Source organism: Heterocephalus glaber, unplaced genomic scaffold (genome assembly GCF_053883595.1).
Source record: "Heterocephalus glaber isolate CG9 unplaced genomic scaffold, H.glaber_assembly_v1.0 deba00000621, whole genome shotgun sequence".
Classification (NCBI taxonomy): domain Eukaryota; kingdom Metazoa; phylum Chordata; class Mammalia; order Rodentia; family Bathyergidae; genus Heterocephalus; species Heterocephalus glaber.
The window spans coordinates 9,056,512-9,071,954 of NW_028258153.1; the positions used below are offsets into that span (position 1 = coordinate 9,056,512).

Genomic DNA, 15,443 nt, shown 5'->3' on the forward strand with positions numbered 1-15,443 from the left:
AAGTGTGTGCGGGGGGGGGGGGCGGGGGCGCGGGCGCGTCCCGGGTTCCCCGAAGAGAAAGCAGATCGCGAGACACGTGTCCCCAGAAGCCCCCGGGCCGTGTGTTCTTCCGGGTCCCGGTCCGCGGGGCGGGAGGGCGCGTTCCGGGTGAGGAGCGCGGGGGGGGGGGGATGGGCCAGGGCGGCTCCTTCTCGAGGCCTCGGAGCTGGCGGGCGTCAGCCCGCGGGAAGCTTCTCTCCAGCTGCGGCGCCCGCCCCCGCGGCCCTGGCGCGTCTGCAGGAGAACCGTGTCCGGGGCTGGTGGGTGCAGTTGCCCCCGCTGGCAGGGTTTCCTCCCTGTCCCTCACTGGTCACCTGTCAGGGAGGCGGAAGCCCTCGTGGCTGTCACCTCCTCCGGGACGCCCTTCTGCATGCCACCTCATACCCGGTCCTAGCACTTCCTGTGCACTTTATTGCACCCATTCAAGGCTCTCCTCAGCCTCCTTTGTCTCGCCACTGAAATATGAGATCACTGAGGGCTGGCCATCACCCCTTCCTTAACTCTGGATCCCAGCGCTCATCCCACGCCTGGCATGTGGTAGCGTTTGTGGATGACTAAGTCATGGATGGGCACAGTGGACTGAAGCAGAGGAGAAGTCTGGGAGGTACTGTCCTGGTACCGGCCCGGTGAAAGGAGGAAGATCTGGCTGGACGGGACAGAAGGCCAGAGAGGAGGGGTGACTGACTGACTGACTGCTGGAAAGTCTCTGGGGAAGCACGGGGTTAAGGCACGCTCCCGGGAAAGGTTGGGGGTAAAGATTGTGTTTGTTGCAGAGACAGCGTTAAGCTTCTCTACCCACCTTCCCTAAGGAACTTCGGTTTACTTGAGGAGTTTGTATTTCTTCCTGAAGGACCCTAGTTAGCAAGACAGACTCCATATTGCTGCTTGACCCACCTGCCTGCCCTTTAGATGAACTCAGAAGGAGGAAGCTTAAAAACCTCCTCCCCTTAGAAAGTCTCTTTAGAAATAACACTTAATCAACTATTGTTTTACAAATGTTCTAACAGCAGGACGTTCCGCTTCTGTCCCTTTTGCTTGCTTTACTAGTTCTATCCCACAGGGGGGCCTAGAAACTGTTGGCCTCAAAGGTGTATAAAACATGTTTGTCTCCCCCCAGTTGAGGCTCCAGTCCGATGCTCGGCCTGGGTCCCGGCCGGTAATAAACTCCTGTGTGGATTCAATATTGGTCTCTGGTTGGTTCTTTCTCACTGGGTGCAACATTCTTGGAGGCCCCAGCGAGGTAGCCAGCTGCTCTGGAGCTTACTATCTCGGAGCCATTGTTTCTTTTTAGGAGAGACCAGGATCAGACATCGGCGGTGTTTGGCCCCTCTGGACACCGTTCTGCGGAAGGAGAGGCCACCCTGATGGTATTCCGGGGCTCCAGGTAGGCCGGTCCCAGTCAGGCCCTATCGCCGATCAACCGACCCGCAGGAGTTTGTTGGGAAAGCCTCTAGAGGTAAGAATCAAATGATTCTTAGTGCACTGTGGGTAGGTAGGAGGAAGGCGGACATGGCACAGGTCCCCCTACCTAGAGTCTCTTCACGATGGCAAGCAGACTCACTGGGTCGGAGTCCTCAGAAGAGCGACTCCCTGGGTGGGGTCCGAATCCATTCGGCCCCAGAGGTTTTACTTGGCCAAAGTTTGTCTTTGTCTGTTTATTGTTGTCTGTCTGCTTGGCTCTGTGTGCCTTTTGCGTTTCCACAGGTTAAAATTATGGGCTCCTCACCATCCACAGAAGAAACTCCACTTGATTGTGTTTTGAATAACTTCAGAAACATTTATTCCACAGACAGGGAAGGTGAATATGGCATGGAGATTTCTAAAGGCAAATTACGAACCCTGTGTCAATTAAAATGGCCCAGTTTCAGAGTCGGTTGGCCCCCGGTGGGCACTTATTCTGTGCACATTGCTCGCAAGGTTTGGAATGTGGTCACGGGAGTCGGGGCCCCACAGGTCCCGATCGACCTTTGGCACTCGATTGGGACAGGACTACAGTCCATCAGCCCCGTCTTCCTCCTCCCTTTTTCCTTTAAAACAGACAGAGCCCAGGGGAGGATTGATTTATGTCCCTCTTACAACTAGTGATCTTTACAATTGGAAACATCAAAATCCCCCCCTTCTCTGAAAAACCTCAGGCATTAATCTCTCTTCTTGAGTCTGTTTTTCGTACCCATCAGCCAACATGGGATGACTGCCAGCAGCTTTTACAGATCCTGTTCACCACTAAGAGGTGGACCGCATTTATCAACAGGCAGTCAAAGAGGCCCTGGGGCCAAACCCCGGCGTCACTCCCAGAACTCTGGGGTATCCGGCCAGGGCTGAAACAGTGGTTCCGTCGAATGGGACCCCAATGATGATGACAGGAGGAGGAGGCTGGGGACCTACCGCCAGCACTTATTAGGGGGACTCTGGGCAGCTGCCGAAAAGCCCTCTAATTTGAGTAAGGTAAGTGAGGTTCGCCAGGGAAAAACAGAGTCTCCGGCTGCGTTTTTTAGAGAGACTCTTGGAAGCCTATAGAGTTTTCACTCCTATTGACCCAGAGGCTCCCAAAAATGCAGCAGCTTTAAATTTGGCCTTTGTTTCCCAGTCGGCCCCAGACATTAGAAAGAAATTACAGAAATTGGAGGGATTTGAGGGAAAGAATAGGACTAAACTCCTGAACATAGCCCAGAAAGTTTATGACAACCGCGATGCCCCCGAGGAAGTCCTAGCCAAAAAACTGGGGAAAGTCACTATTGCTGCACTCTAGGCACAAGAGACAGTCCCTCCGGACAGAAAAGGAGAAAGCACCTTTTTGGCTTTAAAGAAAGCCTTAGTGTCGGCACCAGCCCTAGCCCTACCTGATGTCACCAAGCCCTTTCGGTTGTTTGTGGCTGAACGAGGGGACATAGCCAAAGGAGTGCTAGCTCAGGCATTAGGGCCTTGGAACAGACCTGTGGCCTAAAAGGCTTGATCCTGTGACAAGTGGATGGTCTACCTGTTTGAGGGCAGTTGCAGCCACCACCCTCCTGGTCAAAGAGGCAAATAAGCTCAGCCTGGGACAGGACCTGGTCACCACCACAACCCATGCAGTGGAGACGTTGCTGAGAGGAGCCCCAGAACGATGGCTCTCCAACGCCCGCCTGACTCAGTGCCAGGCCTTGTTGCTGGATGCTGCACGCACCAAATTCGCCCGGGGAAATGACCCTCAATCCAGCCACCTTACTCCCGGACTCCGACTCATGTGCACGCCCCTCCATGACTGTCTGGACACTCTGACAACTTCCACCACCAACCGCCCAGACCTGACTGACGTTCCCCTGCAATGCCCAGACGAGACCTTCTTTACGGATGGAAACAGCTTCGTGGAAGACAGAGTCAGGTATGCGGGGGGTGGCCGTAGTCAGTCCAGGAGGACAGGTCCACTGGGCACAGGCATTAGGCCGGGGCGCTTCGGCACAAAGGGCTGAACCCTGAGGTTGGGTCCAGACAAGGCCGTAAACATCTACACTGACGGCCGGTATGCATTCGCCACTGCCCATGTGCATGGCGACATCTACAGGCAGAGAGGGCTATTGATATCAGAAGAAAAAAAAACTATCAAAAACTTGTTTAAAAATTAAAAAATTTTTGGCCTTATTGGGGGCAATTTGGAAACCCAGGGCACTGGCCATTATTCATTACAAAAGCCACCAAAAAAGAGACAGCTTCGAGGCCCGCGGTAACCGAGAGGCCGATGCTGCGGCCCGACGAGTGGCCAGAGAACCAGTGGGGCCAATAGACATTCTGCCCATCCGACCCTTTGGCTGCCTGCCAGAAAGACCCACACGTACCCCGGAAGACGAAAAGGAAAACCAAAAGCGAGGGGGTACAAAACTGGACTCAGGCTGGTGGAAAGGGACAAACGAACAAATTTGTCTCCCCCGAGCCCTGGGGCGACAACTTGTTCATCAGTTACATCACTTACCTCACCTGGGAAAATCAAAGTTAAAAAGACTAATGAGCTCTAAGTTTTCAATCCCAGGACTGACCTCTGTGGTCCAGGACATCAGTTCCAGGTGTCAAGTGTGTACGCAGGTAAACTGCAAGACGAGACCAAGGAACAAAGGTAATCGACTACGGGGAAGAGAGCCAGGGGAACATTGGGAACTTGATTTCACCGAAATAAAATCCAACAAGAGGTTCAAATATTTACTGGTATTGGGTGACACCTACTCAGGTAGGGTAGAAGCTTTCCCCACTCGTGGAAAATCGGCCAACATAGTAACTAAGGTTTTGCTCCAGGAGATAGTTCCCCGATTTGACATCCCTTGTTACCTGGCGTCCGACAATGGGCCTGCCTTCACGGCACAGATATCCAAATTGTTGGCAAGGGCACTACATATCGATTGGAAGTTACACTGTGCCTATCGCCCACAAAGTTCAGGGCAAGTGGAAAGGATGAATAGGACCCTGAAAGAAACCCTGACTAAATATGTTCTAAAAACTGGTGGCAGGTGGCCCGATCTGCTTCCTCTAGCCTTGTTAAGAGTCAGATGTACCCCATATGTTGACAAGTTTACCCCTTTTGAAATCTTGTATGGGAGGCCACCGCCACTCCTCCCTAAGTTAAACCTTGAACGGATAACAGAGGGTTCTTGTGTCTCTTTACTTCAGTCTCTTCAAGCCTTTACAGATTCTCCAGAGCGAGATCCAGGCTGCAATACAACAGGCTCGAGAAAAACCCTTTGCGACGTTCCAGCCCCACGGTTTCAAGCCAGGAGACCCGGTCCTGATATGCTTGGTCTGCTTGCACCGAGGACTTGACTAAATACATTCCCAAATCAGTCTTGGCTACCCAATCTGCCACTTTATTTTGTGTCACCGTGTATGTTGTTCCACAAGTCTTGTATTATAATAAACAAGGGGGCCGCAAAGATCTGGGATTAACCACTGAACCCTATAGGAGTAAACAGGCTGCCCCCGTTTTAGAGCCCGGTCTGATGGGATTAGGAATAGCCGGGTCAGCGGCTATTCGAACTTCCTCCCTGATCCTTCAGGACACAAATTTTAAAGCCCTAAGCTACCAAGTAGCCAGAGATTTGGGTCACCTGAAAGACTCCATCTCCAGATTAAAAAACCAGGTTGATTCCCTAGCTGAGATGGTCCCACAAATCCAAGGGGACTTGACCTCCTGTTCATGAAACAAAAAAGGGTTATGTGTAGCCCTAAAAAAACACAAACACAAAAACAAAAACCTGTGGCTTCTATGCTAATGGCTAACTGCCCTAGTTTCTGCTGTGGCAGGCCCCCTAGTTATCTTACTTCTGCCTTTGCTCGTGAGACCTTGCATTATAAATGCTCTGACTAAATATGTTAGACAGGGGGTTGATGCAGTTAAGCTGATGGTGTTGAGACAAAATTATGAGGTTTTAAAAGACGTTTTAAAAAAAATTCAAAGTGTAAATACGGGAATCAAAGATTTGATTAAGTTACAAGAACCAGTGGGGAATGAAGGACCCTAGTTAGCAAGACAGACTCCATATTGCTGCTTGACCCACCTGCCTGCCCTTTAGATGAGCTCAGAAGGAGGAAGTTTAAAAACCTCCTCCCCTTAGAAAGTCTCTTTAGAAATAACACTTAATCAACTATTGTTTTACAAATGTTCTAACAGCAGGACGTTGCACTTCTGTACCTGTTGCTTGCTTTACCAGTTCTATCCCATAGGGGGGCTGTCGGGAGCCATGCTGCATAATTTTAGGGAAAAATCATTTGGTTAGCCTAGTTCTCCTGCCTACAACCCAGCTATGGAATTCCGAGACATAATTGCATTTTGGCCTCCGGTCACAACTGAGACCTCAATGATCCGGTGATGCTGTCTGTGATTCTCCAGGACAGGAAACATCCTGGGAGGAACAAACGTCTACTCAGTTCCTCCTTGTTCTTGGATCGTTACATCTTATTTACGCAGGATGTACTGAACTCTCGGCAAGTCATTTGTTACACTTTGTTTCTCCCGATGTACTGAATAAAAGGTGCGGTAAGCTGGGGGCTTTCGTCTTTGCCGCCCAGAGCAGCACTGATCAGACCCAAAGCTCAGCTTCTTTTCAAGGTCTCATTTTTCTACCTTTCCTGTAATTCGCCTTGTGCTGCCGTGGCTCGCAGGAGACGAGGACTCACTGCAGAGGTTCTAGTAACGTCCTCTTTCCCTGTTCCCTACATTTGGCACCCAACTTGGATGCGAACCCGCCTGTGAGACAAACTTGGAGTAAGAGAGACAGCACACGGATCTCCCGGGACGATTTCCGGACTTGCACGAGGGACACTGGTGGTAAGTGTGTCCAGCCGGGGGTAAGTTTCTATCCTTGCTGAGTTACAACTATGGGTCAGTCTCTGTCATCAGAGCAGCGTAACTTTGCCAAATTACTTGAGTCGCTGTTAAAGCAAGCTATGTACCCAGTACCTAAGGATGCTGTGATAGATTTGCTAAAAGACATACAAATGTACATCCCATCTTTCCCCCAGGAAGGGACAACAAACTTAATAGCATGGGAACGTGTAGGTACCGTTCTCCGTGAGGCCTGGCAAAGGGGTGATCGTCTCTCCCCCCAAACGCTCCCCACTTGGGCCTTGGTCCACTCTGCCCAGAGGTCAGAGTTGCTAGCCGTTTTATCTGTGATTCAAAACTTCCCTCCCCAACCTCTTAATATTTTAAGTGATTTCTCTTGAGCAGTTTGGTTGACCCAAAGACTGGAAGGAGCTATGGTCTGCTCTACCTTAGAACCTAAATTATTAAACTTGTTTTTAAGATTACCAAAGGCCATATGTCAAAAAATTGCTCCTGCCTTAATAACTCGGGGGAGAGGTTTTGCCTGTGTCCTAACAGACAATGATGAAACCTTGTGGCTGCCCTCCCGGAATGTGAGACCATGGGTCACACTGGTGGAACCACCAACATCTTGGAGAATGGGTGATAGCACCCCAGCTGAGAGCGATGAGCCAGCTGCGCCTGAGTGACCCACCTCACCAGCAACGACCAACAGATCCACAGCGGGGTCCAGGATTGAGATGATGTCCCCAGAGGAAGAATAAATATAGATTTTTAAAGGGGGGGGGGCACAACTTGAAAATGTTCTTTTTATATTTATAGGTATAAAAGCGCTTGCATTCCTTCTGATTCTAATCTCAAGAGATCTCTGTTAATTGACTACAAAAGTTTTTGACCCGTCTTATATACAATTATAAACCTAAAAATCATAAAAGGGATATTATAATTTGATTTGGCCAAATATATTTGAGCGCACTCTAGCTTTATAAACTGTCTTATATGTCTGTCTGTTGTCTGTTTGTCCGTCTGTACAGTTGAGCTCAAAATTTTTTTTCTCTTATCCTTTTCATCTTTTGGAAAAAAAATTTTTTTTTTCCTTAAAAGATATTCACCTATTATTGGATTGGCTTACAGATAAATGTTATTAAATTAAAGTCATGCCCTTCTTCTCCCAGGTTGCTAACTGATCAGAGTGCCATCGAGATTTATTTGTCAAAGTACATAGAGACCGTGGGTGTACTCCCTTTGGTGAATAAAGAAGCGGCCACCCAGAAAATAATTATTCTGGTCTAAATTCACTGAAGGGACCCCCTAGTAATATTCATAATCTTATGGGAGACACACCACAACAAATATTGTCTCAACATGTTATTATAAATTGATTACATTGGTTATCATTGACGTTTAAGCGCTAAATATGTTATTATAAAATGTTTAAGGGCCGGGGATTTAGCTCAGTGGTTCCGCCGCCTGTCTTGCAAGCCCAAGGACCTGAGTTCGATCCCCGGTACCAAAAAAATAAATAAATAAATAAATAAATAATAAAATAAAATGTTTACATTGGTTAATTTCTGAATATGTTATTGTGGTATGTCTACGTTGGTCATCTTCAAAAGATTAATTTCTGTGACATAAACAAAAGAGTGTTATTAGGAAGATGCTTTTGGTACCAAACTACATTGAAGAACATAATGTTTTATATAACTCTAATATTTATTACCGCTCCTTTTCTGGTGTACAAAAAGTATTCATGCCCTCTAATTGTATGGGTCTTTCAACATATTTTTTATGGTAGTAACCTTTTGATTCAGATACTTGCCTTTCTCTTACGCTCCAGCCACCTATGATAATAAGCACACTTGTAGGCTGATATATTTTCCTTAGATGATATCCTATAAAAAGATATCTACTTAGGGATTCAACCACAAGAACAAACATGATTGGCAATAATAACAGTTTAACTATATTTTTATTCCAAAATGCTTACTATCCAGGTAAAAATTATAATATTTGAGTTCACTACTCCTCTTACAATGCTAATGTTATTGATCTTCTCTTCTGGGTATTCAACAAAGTTTAGGGACCAAAACTGAAGAGGCATCTGGGCTGAGAAGGCAGCCAATATTTTGGCCCTGGCCCTCCAAGGTCAACAACACTAGCAAAAAGATCCAGGTCATGAGGGAACCATCTCCAAGATCCTGCATTTTTGGTGAGTCACCCAACCTCCTGAGCAGGGAGGTTGCTGAACACCAAAACAGTAAAGATACAACAAAAAGTGTGCCAAAGGAATGTCACCTGGAGGGAAAAAATCTCTCATGCTTTCGCAGAAGGTAACATGGTCAAGCAAGGCCGTGACATAGCCTGATGGCTGACACTGACAGAGGAGCTAAGAGGCTTCTATGCATGGTTCCAAGACAGTGCCTGTGGAGACTTAATTGACCTTGTTAGAGAGCAAGAGGTTGATTTTATTTAATATAGGTCTCACTGTAACTTGGTCTTAAACACCCAGTAGAAAAGTATAACTAAAGACAATAGTTATTTGAGTTCAACAAAAGTTTTAAGTTTTTTAGCCAACAATGTTTAAAAAAAAGTTTTAATTAGATTTTGAGTCCTTTTACAGCCCCAACGGAGAGAAATTATGCTTACTATAGACAGCTAAGCCAGTCAAACACACTGTAGATCCTCACAATACATAGGGACAAGCCATTGTTGGGTGTGCTTGCTTTTCCTAAAAACACCTTCACATAAAACAAAAAGAAAGGGAGATATGTCGGGAGCCATGCTGCATAATTTTAGGGAAAAATCATTTGGTTAGCCTAGTTCTCCTGCCTACAACCCAGCTAAGGAATTCCGAGACATAATTGCATTTTGGCCTCCGGTCACAACTGAGACCTCAATGATCCGGTGATGCTGTCTGTGATTCTCCAGGACAGGAAACATCCTGGGAGCTGAAAACATCCTGGGAGGAACAAACGTCTACTCAGTTCCTCCTTGTTCTTGGATCGTTACATCTTATTTACGCAGGATGTACTGAACTCTCGGCAAGTCATTTGTTACACTTTGTTTCTCCCGATGTACTGAATAAAAGGTGCGGTAAGCTGGGGGCTTTCGTCTTTGCCGCCCAGAGCAGCACTGATCAGACCCAAAGCTCAGCTTCTTTTCAAGGTCTCATTTTTCTACCTTTCCTGTAATTCGCCTTGTGCTGCCGTGGCTCGCAGGAGACGAGGACTCACTGCAGAGGTTCTAGTAACGTCCCCTTTCCCTGTTCCCTACAGGGGGCCTAGAAACTGTTGGCCTCAAAGGTGTATAAAACATGTTTGTCTCCCCCCAGTCGAGGCTCGTTCGAGTCCGTTGCTCGGCTCGCGTCCCGGCCGGTAATAAACTCCTGTGTGGATTCAATATCGGTCTCTGGTTGGTTCTTTCTCACTGGGTGCAACACTTTCATCTGACGTTAGAAAGGCAAGACGCTATCATGGATGTGAGACTGAAACTCAAGGGCAGGCCTGGTGGCACACGTTTGTAATCCCAGCACTATGGAAGGCTGAGGCGGGAGGATGGCAAGTTAGAGCCCAGCCTAGGCAACTTACCGATTTAGGGAGACCCAATCTCAAAAAGCAAAATAAGATTAGGTTTTAAAAGCTGGGAATGTCGCTCTGTTTGAAGCCCCTGGGTTCAATCCCTAGTACTGCAGAATAAATGACTAAATCAGTAATTCTGAAACTCACGTAGCCGTATTCCCCCTGCATGACTGAAAACCCGACAGTACTACCCGGTGACAAAACGAGGACAAACAGAAACGTCCTCTTCCCAATGCTTGTGTGGGCACAGGGCTCCAGAAACTAATCCTGACTAGAAGGAGTGTAAAAAAAAAAAAAAAAAAAAACTTTGCTAGAGAGATTTCCCCTGGGAAGCAAGTCAAAGATGGGTAGGAGGAAGGAAGGAAGAAAAAGAAAGAGAAAGAAAGACAAACTGATCGAAAGGCACCAAATGGCTTTGGGACTTGCACCAAGAGACTAAAATAAGCTGACAGGCAGGACAGAGAGAAAGCCAGGTGCACAAACAATAAGCCGCCCCCGCCTCCAATAAAATATAGGGAAGCGCGGGGGGTGGGGTGCCAACTAAGGCGCTGCGTACTCCTACCTAAGCACTAACATATACACTTACATACATGTGTATTCTCTCGAGAGTCATTACAGAGTTCAATAGATAATCTACTCGCCCCCGTACTAAGTCTTAGCTAACCCTAAATAAGGCAACCCCCTTGCCAACCAGCCACCCACTCCAAAGATAAGGCCTTAAAAGCTACGTCAATGACAAGTAGAAAGAAGGTGCACACAATCCACCGGAAGAGAGGACGATAGGCAGAGGCGCCCGGAAGCCAATCCGGTTATGGCAAATTCCGGGTGAAGGGGAGAGAGTCACTCCCCCACCCCCACCCCCCGCTCCCCCCAAACCCCTCTGAGAACAAAGGGCCCACGGGGTCCTCCCGTCTTTCCGGAGCCCCCCCCCCCCCCCCGCCCTGACTCTTTCTTATCAGGGTAGCTGTCTTCTCCTTTCTCCCTCCTTTACAGTGTCTTCCTTTCATTAAACTTTGTCCCTGTAATTTATATTTCGGGGCTGAGTTACGATCCCGGTAGGCTGCCCAGACAACAGAGCCGCGGTACTCATCCCTCAGACGCGACACTTGTCAATGTGTTGAGCGCGCTCTGGTACGGTCTCATTTAATTCACTCCACTGCTCCATGAGTGCAGTGGGTATTATCAGCATCCGGGACCAGCACCAGGGTGGGGTGAGTGCCCCGAGGCAAAACGTAAGGGGTCCCTCCAAACCTTTCAGGAACCACCGTAACCCGTGTTTCATGCCGTATGTCTTATCCAGACAACAGATATTTATCTTGATACCTGAATTTCGTATATAACAACTCCCACCTCGTTATTATCACTTCCTTTCTGCGGACCTGTGCTGTCCAGACTGGCAGACACTAACTACTTGTGGCACTGTCGAGATGTGGGTAGTGTTTGTTTGGTTTTATGTTCTGTCTTTTTGTGATACTGGGAATTGAACACGGGGCCTTCCCACTGAGCTACATTTCCTGCCCTTTTAAGAAATTTTTAACTCTGAGACCGAGTCTCGGCTGAGTTGCCCAGGCTGGACGGGAACTTGCGACCCTCCTGCCTCAGCCTCCCAGAGCGCCGAGACACAGGCGTATGCCACCCCACCTGGCTAAATGCGAATAGTCCTAATTAGGATGTGCTGTAAGCATAAAATACATGCGGACTCTGAACGTGATATATGCACATAAGAGATCTCATTCGTAGTTTTAATATTGATGCAATGTTTCAGGCATACTGAGTTAAATAAAATATTAAGCCTCACTTCACCAGTCCCTTTTTAGAATGTGGCTACTACAAAATCTGAAATTGCAACCATGATTCACATTATTCTAGTGTGCAGCACAGCTACAGACCGAAACTCAGAGAGGCTAAGCGATTTTCCAAGGTCACACGGCTAATTTGAACTAAAGTCGGGATTTAAACCACAGTAACCCTTTAACTGTAACTACCTGCGGTCTCCTGGCTTAAAACTGGAATGGGGACGATGTACACCCCTGTAAGAGGTCACTCACAAAGGTACACGGGGAAAGGCAAAGCGTGTAGGGATGGCTCGAGCGCACACTAGAGGAAGCCACTTCTCGTCTGTAACACAGAGGCGATCTCCGTCTCATAATGCTGAGAAGAATCTCTCCTGCCTTCATCTTCACGTCCACTTCACCTGGCTTGCTTTCTGTATCATTCATTACCCTTTGGCATAATATAGACATCTATATAGAGATAGAGAGATACAGATATAAGTATAGACCGACTCATGGGTAGATCGATATGTTCACAAATAGACACGCATGTTTGGTTTATTGTTTTGTTTGCCATTTTGGCGCTTGAGATTTTGATGCCCTGTCCTCAGCACCTAGTTTGCTGTCTGGCATGTACCTGTAGTTAATCAGCATTTATTTGCTGAATGAATGAAAGAGAGAGAGAATGAATGAATGAATGAATGAATGAATGAGGCTCAAAGGAGACAATGGATGTAATGTGCCGAGCTCACTTGCCGTGACTCTTCAGGCTCCCCCCAGCCCGTGACCTCGGCTGTGGTCTGTTTATCAGACTGCCTTCTGCTCACTCATTTGGTTTCCCTGAGAAACAGCTGTTCCGCACCGCACCGCACCGCACCGCACCGCACCGCGGGCAGGAGGACACCGGCTAGCGGAAAGGGGCACTTCTCATTGCAGACCAGTAACTCTGCTTTCACTTTCATACTCTGCTCTGAGAAAGGACCTCAGGTTTGCTAGGACTGCCGTGCACAGAGCAGATGGCCTCTGGAGGTGAGACAGCCTCAGGGTGACCTAGATCCTCTGGCTACACAGTTCAGGCTGACCTCGACCTTGCTATACTGTACCCCAGGTTGGCCATCCTCCCGCCTCGAATCGGGAATTTCTCACTGCTTACAAGACACTCTCAGCACACGACGAAAGATGGGAAGCTCTGTGTGTTTTCCTCATCTTGCAGCATCCCACCATACAGAATGGGGGGCGAGAGTTTCTAGTGCTTCGGGCGGCGGCGGGGGGGCGGGGGGGAGACCACTCAGGGGAGTGCTAATTTAATTTTATATATCTGCTTAAGGACCATCTTTTCTGTAACGGTTCTGTGCCTGGCCCTTTCCCATTGTTCTTTCACGCCGTGTGGCTGGTCTTTTACCATTATTTCTAGGAGCTCCTTGTGTAATTAGAAAGGTAAGTGTTTTTTTCTGGAGTGTGGATTGCAAATATATTTTTTCTTCATGTGCTACCGGTAATCGTCTTCACTTGGCTCACCTCTGTGCATTATGTTCTTTTCTTTCTCTCGCTATGGCTTTGTGTGCGTATGGTATGTGCGTGCGTGTGTGGAGAGTGAACCCAGGGCGCAGAGCAGGCTAGGAAAGTGTACTACTGCTGAGCCCACCCCTGCACTTGTTTTGTTATTTTATTGATTCATTCTTTTGGTACCAGGGATCGAACTCAGGGTCTCGCGCTTTCGAGGCAGGGGCGGTGCCACTGAGCTCAATCCCTGGCCCTTGCTTTGTTATTTTTAAAAACGTGGTCAAATCAGCTAAGTTTTTTCCTTTTATGACTTCCAAATGCTGAGACAAAAACCTCACAAAGATGTCCACACGAGCCTGAACTCGGGTTTCCCGCAGCCACTCCGTACCTCGGTCTGGCTTCTAGCCCCCAGCATCTTGGCCGTGATCCCTCCAGGGCCACAGACGTGTCTAGACGCCAAAGCCACAGGGCTTCCCTGACCCTCATTCCCTGACACTCTTGACTGTGCCAGGCCTCAGAGAGGGCTCCACATTTCAGGGAGGATGAGAACACGGTCTTCACGTGCGCGGTCCGTGGTTGGGTTTCCTCACTAGCAATACACGCTGTGAGGTTGCGGTGGTTGGAAGCAGCTGGGTGTGAGTAGTCTCAGGAGCCTGAGGGGTGAACAGATCCCCCAGCGTAGAGAACCCCCTACTGTGAGCTGAATTGTTCCAAAAGTTTCAGGGCGAGAGGCCCCCTTCTGGGGGTCCCAACACAGCAGGCTCTGCCACTCGCCCTCTGAAAGATCCTTTTCGGCTGGCTCTCCAGAGCAAAAGCAAGGCTCGGGGGCTTCCCTGGCTGGCAGCATAGGTCATCTCCTTCAAGTTGTGGTCTGCTGCTTGATCGTTATCTCAGAACTGGTTCCGGGAGGCCCTGGGGGGAGCCCTCATCTCCCGAGGGGGCAATGGTGGCACCAGCCCCGCGGGAGGCGGGCTCCTGCTTGGGTGTGTGGCCTCAGCTCCCCTCACGGGGCAACTGCTTGCTCCCACTTGCGGACCGACCTCACCACAGCTGGTAACAATCTGCAGGCCTCGGGTTTCCCTGGAACCCAAGGAGGCCGCAGGTGTAAGGCAGTGACTGCAGACTTCCAAGCAAATGTTCCAGGTGCTCTTGGAGTGGAGCTGGCAGAAGCTGGCAATTGGGTGTCCCTGCAAATCCTGAAACTTGCTTTCAATCACGATCCTTTCTTCTCCTTCTTTTTGGGTACCGGGGATGGAACTAGGAACCTTGCGCTTGCGCGGCAGGCGGTGGAACCGCTGACCTAAGTCCGCGGCCCCTCTCACAGTCACTACTCTTTTAAGTAGATTTAGGAAGGATAAACCTTGTATTACCTTCTTAAAAGACTCACACGCCCATGGGGAAGAGCTGAGGCAGAACCACACTCGTCGTTTTGAGATAGTAAGTGAGAAACACACAAAAAATGAAGGCAGAGACACCAAGGTTCATCCAGCTCACGGTTACCCACCGTCTGCGTCCCTGTTACTCTGCGCCCTGCCAGTCGTCAGCCCACACACCCCGCAGTAGGTTGGCGGGGGGGGGACGGGGGTGTCTCAGAGCTAAAGTCACAGAAAGGCCCTCTGGTCTCTTCTGCACAGAGCGCCCTGGACGTACTTGTCATTTCTTCTACCCGCTCGAGTCTTGAATAAAACTCGCAACTTCCTAGAGCGAAACCAACCTCTCCCCTCGCCCCGCGAACCTTCTCCGAGGATACTGAACTACGCAGAGCCGTAAGAGCCAGGGATGCAGCTCAGCGCTCGTTGACGCGTGTCGGCAACGGAACGAGTACACCAACAACCTTTCGTTCAACCACAAAGTTTCCCCACAAGGGGTGCACCGTTTCTGGAAGTACTGCAATACCAGGTCGATGCGTGGAGTGGACGGAGCAAGCTCCTATTCCACCTCCCAGCTCCAAAAATCCATTTAATATATTGTCCTCGGATAGAGGACGTATCAGATATTAAACTGATAAGAACAGATACTACACTTGATCTTAGCCAAAAGGCCGAGAAGCGATGCCTACCGACGCCGCCCGCAGCCCGCACGGACTCCCTGCCTTCACATTCAACGCGCGGTCACAAGACCGACCCCTAGGCCTTCTGCCCTCTCCCGCTCCTCCTTCACTCCCAGGCCGACCTCGGCAGCCTTCGGGGCCCATTCCCTCCCCTTCTTCGCCCTTTTTCGGGACCCACTCTCCGCCCGCGCTTCTTGGTCCCGGCGTCCCCCGCG

At 49.1% G+C, this 15,443-nt stretch overlaps 2 long non-coding RNA genes and 1 other non-coding gene across 3 annotated transcripts; 1 reads left to right on the top strand and 2 right to left on the bottom strand.

Annotated features, from left to right (window-relative positions):
• The first annotated feature begins 26 nt into the window (after positions 1–26).
• Positions 27–9,724, top strand: LOC147829354 (uncharacterized). Its single transcript, XR_015449172.1, has 2 exons — positions 27–147; positions 1,331–9,724. It is a non-coding gene; the product is annotated as an uncharacterized LOC147829354 (long non-coding RNA).
• A 1,890-nt stretch (positions 9,725–11,614) lies between these two features.
• On the bottom strand, positions 11,615–14,230 carry LOC147829355 (uncharacterized). The gene is made up of 2 exons (XR_015449174.1): positions 13,567–14,230; positions 11,615–12,146 (listed from the first exon to the last, which is right to left on the bottom strand). It is a non-coding gene; the product is annotated as an uncharacterized LOC147829355 (long non-coding RNA).
• Positions 14,231–15,040: 810 nt separating this feature from the next.
• Positions 15,041–15,231, bottom strand: LOC147829356 (U2 spliceosomal RNA). Its single transcript, XR_015449256.1, has one exon. It is a non-coding gene; the product is annotated as a U2 spliceosomal RNA (small nuclear RNA).
• Between the last annotated feature and the right edge of the window lie 212 nt (positions 15,232–15,443).